We start from the raw sequence: 12,155 nt of genomic DNA, 5'->3' as shown, positions 1-12,155 counted from the left end.
CAGGGAGTGTCCCTATTTCTGTTTGCAATCCAGAGCTAGGAACCCCTCTCCTGGAGTCATGCAGTTTAGGTTCCTAAATTGTTTCTAGTGAGAATGAGTGAGACACTTGCTCATTCCACACAAAATGGTCAAAAGAGGAAGTGGTGACCTTATAACTTTTAGCCTATTGATTAAAGCACTTACTTGAGAGGTGGGAGACCCAGGTTCAGTTCTCCCTTCTGCTTGATGGAGGCATGTGCTCAAACCATTAAGTTATGGGCTGTGCTGATGTGGGATTTACTGAATCTTACCTGCTGAAGCTGTTTCACAGTCACCTTTTATAAATAATGAAGGGGTCATTGGAGCAGGGGGACTGAACTCTATGTCACCCACCTCCCGAGTGGGTGCTCTAACCACCAGCTATACAGTCATTCTCAACTCTGGCCTTATGACTGAGTTGTTATTCAAAGTAGAACAGCTTCAACAGGAGAGATTGAGAGAGTCCTGTGATGCTGGCAGACTAGATGCCAGCTCATGCCAAGGTCCCTAAGCCTCAATGAACACTGACAAATGCATAGCTGGAAACCATCCTGGCTTACCTGTTTGTTAGCATTGTTAAAATAGATGTTAAGTTGATAAGAATGTATTTAGTGTGATAAGAATGTGTTTAGACTTGATGAAATGCTTGTAGGATGCTGCATTATTGATCTTACTTATAACATCTTTAGCACGTAGTATGAAGTTATATTGAGTGTTTGCATTGTAAACCTCTGCAATTGTGTAACTCATCAGACAGGAAAGAAGCATTAATGAATGTGAAGTGGTTTCACAAGAAGCCCTTTTGAAACCAAATGTGCCATTGTGAAATATCAAAGGACAAAGAATTTGTTGGTTGCCCTTCCCTCCCTCTTCTCCCCCCCCTCCCCATATTCATGAAGAGGAAACAGGCACTAACACTTGTCCCATCAATTTGAACTCTGGGGGAAGGGAATAAAAACACTAACCAGAAAGCACTTTATCACTGTGCTGCTTGGAATTTGGAACATAAGCAAGAGTTCGCCAAATTTACTCTTGGGGGAATTCTGCACAATTGCACATGCATAGAATTCAGTTCCCCCGCAGATTTTTTTTCTCTGCAGAAAATACCTTTTGCTTGAGAGGCAGTGCACCACCAGGGCTGCTGTGGTGCCAGAACAGAGGGTAGCTGATTCAGCCAGCCGCAGTGAGAGAGGAGGAGAGGCTGTATTCCTCACGGTGCCCTCCCCATGGGGCCAGGTAAGGAGGCATGGGCTATGGGGGGACAGACAACAGGGCATACAGGGCTGCTGGGGCAGTCACATAAACTGGGGTTCAGAAGGGCTAGTGGAGGGGATAGACTGGGAGAGGGGCTGAACGGGAGTGGGGGTGCAGGGCAACATGGGGATGGGGAAGGGGTAGCTGAGTGGGGGTGCAGGGACACATGGGGAAAGGGGCGAGGGGATGGATGAGTGGGGGCACAGGGACACATGGGGATGAGGGAGGAGGGGTGGCTGAGTGGGGCTACAGGGACATATGGGGATAGAGGGTTGGAGGAGGGCACTGACACATGGGGAATGGGGCAGATGTGCCTGACTGAATGGAAGAGGCTAAGAGTCAGCCAGGAATCCCCAATGCCCTAACAATCTTCTCTCCCCTCCCCAAGAAAAAAACCCTGTTCCATACTTCTCCCACCCACACCCAACAACCCTCCAGGTTCAGTCCCAGGGCCCTTCCCCGCAATTTCTTCCCTCTCTCTCAGGTCCTCCAATACCCCTGACTTCCCCAAGCCTTTGCACTGCTTCTGAGGGGTGCAGGAAATACATTTCTGTGTTGTAGTTTAAATGAATTATCACTCAAAGTTCTGTATTAATATACCTAGTAAGTAATCTATTTGCCAAAAAAAAATTCCTGAATCTTTTTTGTTGTCTGCATTGTTACAGACATAATTGCTGACAAGTATTTTGAAATAAATTATCAAAATAATTGAAACTGGTGTGATTAAATTGTGTTATTTTGACAAATAAAATATGCAGAATTTTAAAATATTGTGTGCAGAATTTTCAATTTTTTGGCACAGAATTTCTCCAGGAGTACACGGTGATTTTTGGGTTAGCCTTAGAGTACATATAGAGCTTGCATATGTAGCAGTTATTATCACCTTTTGGAATCTAAGACTTAGGGCAGGTCTACAGATCTAACTAACATCGCTCAGGGGTGTGAAAAAGACACCCCCTTGACCGACACAAGTTACAGCGACCTAAGTGTGGTCAACACCGGCGCTATGTCAGTGGGAGATGCTCTCCTGCTGACATAGTTTCCACATCTTGTGGAGGTGGAGTAATTATGCTGATGGGAGAGCGCTCTGCCATTGACATACAGTATCATACCATGCCACCCTTACTTCTGCGCTGCTGCCTTCACAGCTGGATGTCCGGACAGTGGCGGCATCTGGCTGACGGCCCAGCTCTGCAGGCAGCAGCACAGAAGTAAGGGTGGCCATACCATGCCATGCCATCCTCACTTCTGTGCTGCTGCTACTGGCAGTGGCTCTGCCTTCCGAGCTGGGCTCCCATCCAGCAGCCACCACTCAGCTCTGAAGGCAGTGCTGCCGCTGGCAGCTGTGCAGAAGTAAGGGTAGCAGTACTGCAACTCTTCCTAAAAGAACCTTGCAACCCCCCCACAACTCCTTTTTGGGTCAGAATCCCTACAATTACAACACTGTGAAATTTCACATTTAAATAGTTGAAATCATGAAATTAATGATTTTTAAAATCCTATGACCGTGAAATTGACCAAAATGGCCCATGAATTAGCACAGCCTTGTGAGAACTACCTGTTCAAATCCTTTCTCCCCTGCAAGCAGAAGGGGAAATTGAACCTGGGTCTCCCACATCCCAGGTGATGTCCTAACCATTGGGCTAAAAGTTATAATGTTACCTCCTGCTCTCCCCCCACAGATTAGTTTTTGAACAAGGTTTGATCCCTTAGCATGCTCTGAGCATGACTATCAGATCAGGCAAATAGGCACTCCTCTGCCTATCTTCCCCTGGTTTGTGGATCATGCTGAGGCTTAGGCAGCAGATGGGTGCGCAGAGGCCTTGAGAGAAGCAGCAGTGCACATGCCAAGAGGCAGAAACATAGGTACCTGGGGAACTTCTACCTGGAAAATTTAGGCACCAAAAGAGTCTAGACAACAACAGGGTTAGGCAGCAGCCTAACAGCATTATGTGGATTGCAGTAGACTCTAGCATGATTCCTGGGACTTACGTGCCTAAAGCTGGGGCTTAGGTGACTAAGTAACTTTGTGGATTTAGGCCAGAGACACTATCTAAGGCACATGTCTCCAAAATATGTAAATGTTTATTTTGCATTCATCATGTCCTCATTTGAACTTGTCTTTCCATGAGTCCAGGATTTATTTATTTTTGATGAATAAAAGAAAGAGCGAAGTTATATACCGGTTTGTTAAATCACCCAGTACACCTTTTGCCGGTACAGGATTATTCCCTACAGTACATTTTATAATATGTTGGCCATTCTAGTTTTAGAAGTCCCGCAGAATAGGGTTCAGCCCCTTTCTTTGGGAGACTGTTCTAGTCTAATATATCTCATTGTTCAGGAAAATGTCCTGATATTGAGCCTAAATTGTCTCTTTCCTAAATTAAATCCCATTACTCTTTTTACTGTCTATACACTACATAATTCCTCTCCATCCTTGCCATATATACCCTTCAAATATTTGTATTTTCTCCTTAGTCATTGCTTAAGCAGGCAATACAGCTTTCTCATTTTTGATCTTTCCTCTAAAATCATCAATCCAACTCCTTGGTCGATTTTGTTGCTTTTCTTTGAACACCTTCCAATGTATTAGCATCTTCTGGTAATACAGAGCTCAGAAGTGAACACACTATTCCAGTGTCACACCAGAGCCATATAAAGAAGATCTATTATCTGTCTGCTCAGTGACTTATCTGCGTGTGCAGACCAAGGTCCTGGTCCTACAAACACTTAAGCACATGCTTTATCTCAAGCACTTTAGTAGTTCATTGAGTATTATTCACAAGCTTAAAATTATGCACACATTTTAGTGTTACTAAGATCAGGCCCCAAAATTTCATGGACTTTTTTTAGCTCCCAGGTCATACTTCAAATTAATGTCAGATTTGCTGTCCAGTCTGTTCATGATTTCTTTCAATGGTACTACCCCTGCCTTCTCTCACCCACTGGATGTCTGTTCCTTTGACTATACTAGCTTGCATTTTTCAAGATGAATCTTCTTTTTTTTCTATTTCCTGTCCTTACTTCTCTTCTCTTTAGGTCTCATTGTATTATTTCTCTATCTTGACTGATATTTGCAAATCCTCCCAATTTAGTATTACCTGCAAGATTTCATAATGAGATGCTGACACCCACTTCTAATTAATAATAAAGATATTAATTAAGATCAGGCCTAATACCGATCCCTGCAATAACCAGCTACTGACTCTTTCCATAACTCAGTGATTATTTTTTATAAGTACTTATATAGCAGTGTGCTAGGACTTTTGTAGAATTAAAACCCAGGTCCTGCCCCCAAAAGCTCACAATCTAATTTTAGACATGGCACAATGAGTCTTCCTTTCACTTTGCTCATTTATCATTACCCTTTGTTTACCATCTTTCAGAGTATGTCTGCAGTGCAGCTGGGAGTGTGCTGGGTAGACAGATATGCTAGCTCTGCTCAAGCTAGCGCGCTAAAAATAACAGCGTAGCAGGGATAGCAAAGGCAGCAGCTTGGGGTTAGTCACTTGAGTAAGTACCCAGGGGGTGGATTTGTACTCAGGTAGCTAGCCCTAGTTGCCACCCCTCTGGCTATATACCTCTTAGACCCCTAGCAGTGCTAGCGCATGTCTGTCTATGTGTGCTGGGAGACACACTGCCAGCTGCAGTGTAGACTCAGTCATAGCCAGCTTTAACAAGATGGATTTTTAAAAATTAGTTCAGAACCTCTCGTAGTTTTAAGACATTAGTTTTATCCCTCTCTTTTATTAATGGGCCTGCTTTCTCCATAGTATTTATTTTTGTAACTCTAATATACTTTCCCCCTTGTAAAACACAAAGCAAGCCTTCAGGGTATATTCTTCTGGTTGAAGGTTGAAGACTACTGGGCAGGAACTAAAAAGAGTATATATGTAGTCATAAGTGTTAGCAACACTTATGGCCCCCTCCAACGAAGCTAGTAAGGACTAAGCAGGCTGCGTCTTCCAGCTCCATAAAACAATAATGGCCACACTTTTCTAAACAATCCAAAACGTACAATCAACAAAAAACATTGACTCTCTTCTTCTCATTTTGCATTATTATGTAACATTTGCATCTGGTTCCATAAGTGTACATGGTCCTTCACACGGAGAAGGACGACAGCTGGGGTTCCAGGGCCAGGGGATTTTGCTGTCTAGATTTCATCTAGCATGATGTGATGCAGGGAAAGAAGATAACAGGCCATGGAGAGGGAGGAAGGAGGCTTGCACAAATTAAAGATGAAGTTGCTTGTTTTGCAAGGTATGCTTTATGTTAATTTTTTTAATTAGTTAGAATTTATTAGATTGGACTGGGAATGTGGGTCTTGTATAAAAATTAATAAGGAAAACAACCAACATCCTGGTATCTGGCACTTTATTGCTGTTGCAATGCCAAGTCTGAGGTCCCTAATAGCATTTTGTTGTGTTTTGTTATAGGGAACAGGAATGATTGGTAAACTAAGAGACTTTTATAACCTGAGTTGCTCATTAATTCCAAAGACATGATTGCTTATTAAATTTTAATAGCTTTATTGCAGCAAAAAAACCACAACAACCCAGCACTTAGAAGAGTAATGGTTCTCTTCCCTCCTCCTTCAGCACAGAATGCCCAGAGCCTTGGGACTAGCCATAGACAGAGAGTACTTCTGAGAAACCCTCTGACAGTTATTGCTCTCCACTTGGTACAAAAAAACGAATCCATCCAACTTCAGCTAGTTCTTCTCTCCCTGGAAGTAAGTTAAAGTACTTCCTGCAGGACGGGACATTAGAACAGCGTAAGGGCTGTAGGTCAGGAACGAGGAGCATACCTGAGCCATGTGGGGAAGTTTGTGTATTGCTCTGGCTCCATTGTTCTAGTCCTGGACAGCATCAACATTTCTTCAATTCCTACCAAACTGATTATTTAAAAAGTCTTTTTCAAATACATATTTGGGGCTACATGGTACATATTCACCACTGTAGTGACTAGCACCATGCAGGTGCTCCTCCTGTGAAACAGAAGAAAGTAGCATAACCCATGATACTACCCATTTTATATCATGCCCCTTACATGCCATGTGCTTCAGAAATACTTTAGATAACTATTGTTAGGCAGTGTAGCTAGAGTACTGCACTGGAACTCAGATCTGCTGTCTGTTTTTTTGCTGAATGACCTTGGGCAAATCACTTCATCTCGCTGTACCTTTGTTTCACCCTTTATCTGATTTCTCTATTTAGACTGTAAGCTTTTCAGGGCAGGGACCATCTCTCTGTTTGTGTTTGCATACTGCCTAGTACAATAGGGACACTATTTTGGTTGGGGCCGCTAGGTGTAACTGTAATACAAATTAAGAATAGAATCTTAATTTTCTAGTTATGGTTTCAATAAGTGGAATACAGTTATTTCAATAAGAAATAGAGATTAATATGCAGAGTAGTTTTCTCAACTCTTAATAAAAACAGCCTAAAAATAGCATCTTGGAATACACAACTATTCCAGTTGATGCACATTTATAATTGTATATGTCTCAATGGAGGAGTAGCATGTGGCCATTTTATATTTCTTTTTGGGCATGATTTTAAAAACATTGGAAAGGTATCCCCATGGACACAAATATAATTTATGTGCAATTTGTGCCTACCTGAGATTAGAAGGATCTGTTTGTTGTGCTACAGCCAGTTATAAAACAAATGATCCAGGTCCAATATAATGTGAACTGAAAACATGCCAGAGGGAGCCAGCTGTCACTACATTAAGAAGTAATTTTTTTCAGACAACACAGATTTAAACCAATCAGTTTAGAAACATATTTCTTTGCCCAACCAGATTTGTGTAACACTAAGAGTTTCTCTGCTGCATGGAGAAACAAAAAAGCCGCTTTCCCTGAGATGATTTGTCAGAAACTTTTAATTTGGATGAACAGATGGTGCTAAACTATCAAACAAGGAAAACAATATTAGCAGCATTTGAGTTACAAAATTAATTCTTTCTACATATTTTTTATGTTTAAAATGAGAACATAAATACAAAAATGCCTTTGGGTATACTCAAGCCAAGGTGTGCCTCCACAGAGGTCTTTCTGGCTCCCATAGTTGAGGAAGCAGTAATCCCTTGGGGACATCTATTCCAAATTCTTGACCAAGAAACTATCATATTCTCCTGTGACTGTCAGTTAGAGAGAACAGACATCCAAAATTACTCTGACATTCTGTGGCTGAGTGCTCTGTTCAATGCAATACAGGCAGCAAAAAGTGGTTGTTGGAAGGGGGCAATCACAGGAGAAAACCTAGACACCAGGTATTATGATTTTTCTTTAAACAAAATTTCCCGCCATCTAGTCCAAAAAAGGGCGGCCATTAGTTAGGGAACAGAGAGTCCCAAGAATGAGGGGTACTGAGACATAGAAGGCATTTATATAAGCTATGCAATTAATGGCAATGGAACAGGTTTGTTCATTAAAAGCGTTCTGCAACATGCTGGCCATTATGCTGAAAGTGTCAGTCGGGGATATTTTTGGCTGATGGGCTCTTGCAAAGTAAAATGGACTATGTGCTTTGTCTTTTGTTGTTATTAAATGATCCAGATCGCAGTGTCGCCAACTCTTGCAATTAATGCAAGTCTCATGACATTTGTTGCCTTTCTTAAAGCAAATGATGGAGGCAAATGATTTTGTGAGAATCATTAAAAAATAAAAGCTACATTTCAAGACCATAGGGTTGCAGAGAAAAACCTTAAAATGTGATCTGAGTGAACTGTAAAGGCCCAGAAACTAAAAGGCAAATAAAAAGGAAATTTATTCTTTTTTTTTTAATCACATGATATTTAAAGCCAATCTCATGCTTTTTTGGGTGTAACTCATGGTTTCTGAACACTCGGGGTTGACAATATTGTCCATGGAAATTTTTCTTCTTTCAAACCAGTGTAGGTTCCACAATTTAGTCTTTGGAGTGGCAGGAGGGGGCAGAGCACTGGTATGTTACATTAAAGCACAAAAGAGATTATTACTTCCCCTATCCATTGTGGAAGTTACATTATTAATGGTAATATATATTGGTATATCTTAAAAGTATACATTATTAACACTTCTAATGAAAGCAGCAAAATACATTGTAGCTAGAGCCTATAGTTCTGCTTCTTGCAGATAGCTACAGAGATATTGTTATATGTCAGAGCTCTTCCATAAAGTGGCAAGGCACTGGCTCCTTCCCATATCACTCCAGTGGAAAGATTCACAATGAAAATCTATTTGTCTACCGTTTGGGGTGTCTTAGAACCTGACCGGAGCATGACCTCTTGTGCACCTCCCTCTGGCTCTGAACGTGTTCAGGCAGTTTCTTCTGGGAAGTGCTGAGCTAGTCAGGCAGTCTCTTCCTAAACCTGTACAAACAAATTCCGTTTTTAACCTAAATCTGGGTCTGTGCTAGGTCTACTCTCACAACATATCTGCTTTTAATTACACTCCCAGTCACCAAGTAGTGAAGTGCCCTATTTTATCCAGTGTGTTAATGAGGATTTATCAAACATACACGAAAAGCAGAATAAAAAGAAGGAATAAAACCAACCTTGCTACCTTTCCCTCAATAGCTTGTTTTTTCACAAATCATCTGAACTTGCTTCAATTATATTTTAGCTCAGTTTAAGATTCCCTCTTTTATTATGATGCACAGCTACTAACAATGGCACCTATGAAGCAGAGTACTGAAGCATATGTATAACTTCTAGCACTAAGCAATGTCATTGAAACCAATGCAATGCATATGCTTAAAGTTAGGCAGATGCCTAAATACCTTGCTGAATGGAGGCATCTGACCCCAAGCAGGCTGTGTAGGCTAAGGCAGATTGTGATGTGAGTGATACTCTGGCCCTAGATTGACTTGCAGGACTGAACTAATGAGAGATTGATCTATTGCTTGCCACATGCTAACATTGGAACAGGACAATCAATTCCAAATTAAATATTTACAGAAGATTAATAGATAAGAGAGGTTCAAAGCAAACATTCATCTGTTTCCATTTTCAAACAGCTGTTTGTTCATTACATTGTCTCTCTCACTTATGATGATATCATAATTGACTTTTTCTTCTATCTCCACTTTGTCCTCAAAAGCACTGTCTCCCAGGTGCATACAGGGACTGGATCTTTCTCTTTAAATTTAAATGTATGAGTGAATTTAGTGTTCATGGGAGCAGGGAGCTGAAGTGACTTGAATAACTTCAAAGGAAAGTTCCCAAGCCTATCACTCCAATATGGCAACTGATCTAACTCTGAGGGTGAACATGTGAGGTATGAGGCCTCCAGTCTGGTAAAATTAAAATATGAGGTCACCAGTTCTATTTATGTATTTTCTTTAGCCAAGACAATTGTCAAAAGTAAGTGTGCCACAGGCATCCATACTGAAATCCAAATTCACCTGAAGGATGGACTTATATTTAGATTACTCAGTTTGTGTATTACTTGAAAATAAAAGGGTATAAAAGGAGACATATATAGGCTAATTTGGTTTATCTTCTAAACATACTGCCTTACAAAAAGAGGCAGAAGAGGGACTCTTTCTAGCTACAGTAGGTATTTATACACTCCCTGTTACTGTAGGATAGGCTCTGTATTTGGGGGAGAGAGAAATCCTCCCCAAATTATTTGTTATGCACAAAACCAGCACTGAGAGGAGACATCACTGAGGAGAAGCTGTTGATGGTGTTCAGGATATTCTTGCTTTCTGGGTTGTGGAAGAGCATGGTGTTTTCCGTGTTTTATAACTTTAAGCAGTCAGAATGAGCTCTACCCTGACATCTGGTGGTGAGTTGTGGAAAAGGTCTTCAGGGGCTGATCTCGTTTGCATGGGCACAGCCACCCTGCCTAGCATGAAGGGACTGCCTGCTCAAATGATCATTTTGACTGCTGTGGGACCCCCAGTCTCTTTGTTATCGGGGCAGGAGTAATAAAGTGTTGTTATCCTTATCCTGGTTATGGAATCAAGGACAGTAGAACTGTACTTGGCATTTTATGACAGAGGGACTCGCCCTCAACTAAGTATCACTCGCTAGGCAAGGGAAATGGGTTCCAAAGCCCAGTGAACTGAGAGAGGCTGGGGACAGGTATGTGTGTCTGGTAGTGTGGGCCCTAAACATGTTGACTCCTCCTCTCTCCACTGTGTAATAACAGAGCTAATTTTGACTCCATTAGAAGTCTTGTTACATGCTGCAAAGCTGAAATCACTGATTCCTAGGTCTTTAAGCATTAGACCTACTTTGGGCAAGCGGTTCTGAGTGTGCCAGCACTGGGGCCCCCTTGCTAACAGCTGAACTCACTAAAGAGCTGAAGTTACTAAGAGCTGAAATCACTGAGAGCTGTGTTAAGTGGGGTGGGAGGGCTGAAGACATATTGGTGAGTGGCTAGCAGGATGGCTAGCAGAGAGGAGTGGCCAGCAGGGCGGCTGAAAGTGAAGACTGCAGCAGAACCCTGCGGAGAGGTATGCCCAGCGGCCGTCCACCCGAGCAGCGGAGCATGTAAGATGCCCTCATACCTCCCCCCACTTCCACCCAGGCTGGACAGTAAACTCTGCAGATGAACTTCTGAACTCTGGGGGCTGCACTGACCAAGAACAGAAACTGTGGGTGGGGCAACTGTTGGGTTGCTGGACTTACGACCCTGAGGGGAAAAGGACACTGCCAAACTTACTTGGGGGTGGGTCTTTTGCTCATAGTTTGTGTTATGAATCCTCTTTGTGGTGTTTCCCCAACATAGTGTCGCATTGTTTCCCTTCTTTATTACACTTTTGCTACACTTAGACTCTGTGCTTGCGACAGGGGAAGTATTGCCTCTTAGAGACGCCCGGGGGGGTGGTATGTAATTGTCCCAGATCACTGGGTGGGGACTCGAGCCAGTTTTGCATTGTGTTATTGAAACGGAACCCCTAGAAAATGAACCCGGCCTTTGTTGCTGCCAACTCTGACGGGCAGAAGGGTTACATAACTGCATCTCTTTCCTTTTCTCACTGCTTCACTCTTTGACGAATTACACCACTTGTTTCTGGTAAGGCACACGGGAGTGGGCTGGAGGAGGAGAGTCATTGTATAAACTGTGCTGTTTGTTACAGCTTTTTAGTTTGCTGCTTTGAAGCAGACGTATTGATGAAATGCTGGCAACCATCTGTTGCCAACACTTGTAAATAAATAGATTTAAATACTCCCTCTTCCGTTGCTCTGTTTCAGGCAGAGGGCTCTTTTTGAGTATGTTGCAGGTTTTTGTTTTATCTACTTCTGACTACATGGATATTTCTATGGTGATTGCACATAGAGCTCTTTGACACACCTTATTTCAGCTGCTCTCAAGAGTGTATAATCTATTCATTCAGTGACAAAAACTTGTCATTTATTTTCATTTTTGTGGGGTGAATTATAAGATATCTTTACCTACAGCTCATTTCAGAAATGTGTCAAAGTGGGACTAAACTCCACCAATTACAAATAACAATTTATTATTATATTTATTTTGTATTATTGTAGCACCTCAGAGCCCTAGTTATGTGCCAGGATCTTATTGTGCAAGGTATAAAAATAAGGGTTGACATTTTAAAAGGTTTGCATACTAAGGATTTTTTTTTCTTATTTGATAGGTTACCAAACTTTTTTTGTGGATTGGACCACATTTTAAAACAGAGATTACACATTTTAATACATCTCCCTTGCATTCACGCTCTCATGGACACTTTCCTCCCTAACTGTGACAGTGTAACTTCACTTGTATCTACAACGATTTCTTACAGGGAAAAGTAACATTAGGAAAGCAGTATTAGATATCAGACGGTAGTATTAGATAGCAGACGGTAGTGCTTCAAGTACCTATCCCAAGAAGTGTTACTTGTGATCCCTGATACCATCTTGCACCATAATGTCCT

This window comes from Chrysemys picta, chromosome 1 (genome assembly GCF_011386835.1).
Source record: "Chrysemys picta bellii isolate R12L10 chromosome 1, ASM1138683v2, whole genome shotgun sequence".
NCBI classification, from domain to species: domain Eukaryota; kingdom Metazoa; phylum Chordata; order Testudines; family Emydidae; genus Chrysemys; species Chrysemys picta.
Note: the sequence above shows the minus strand (reverse complement) of the source record.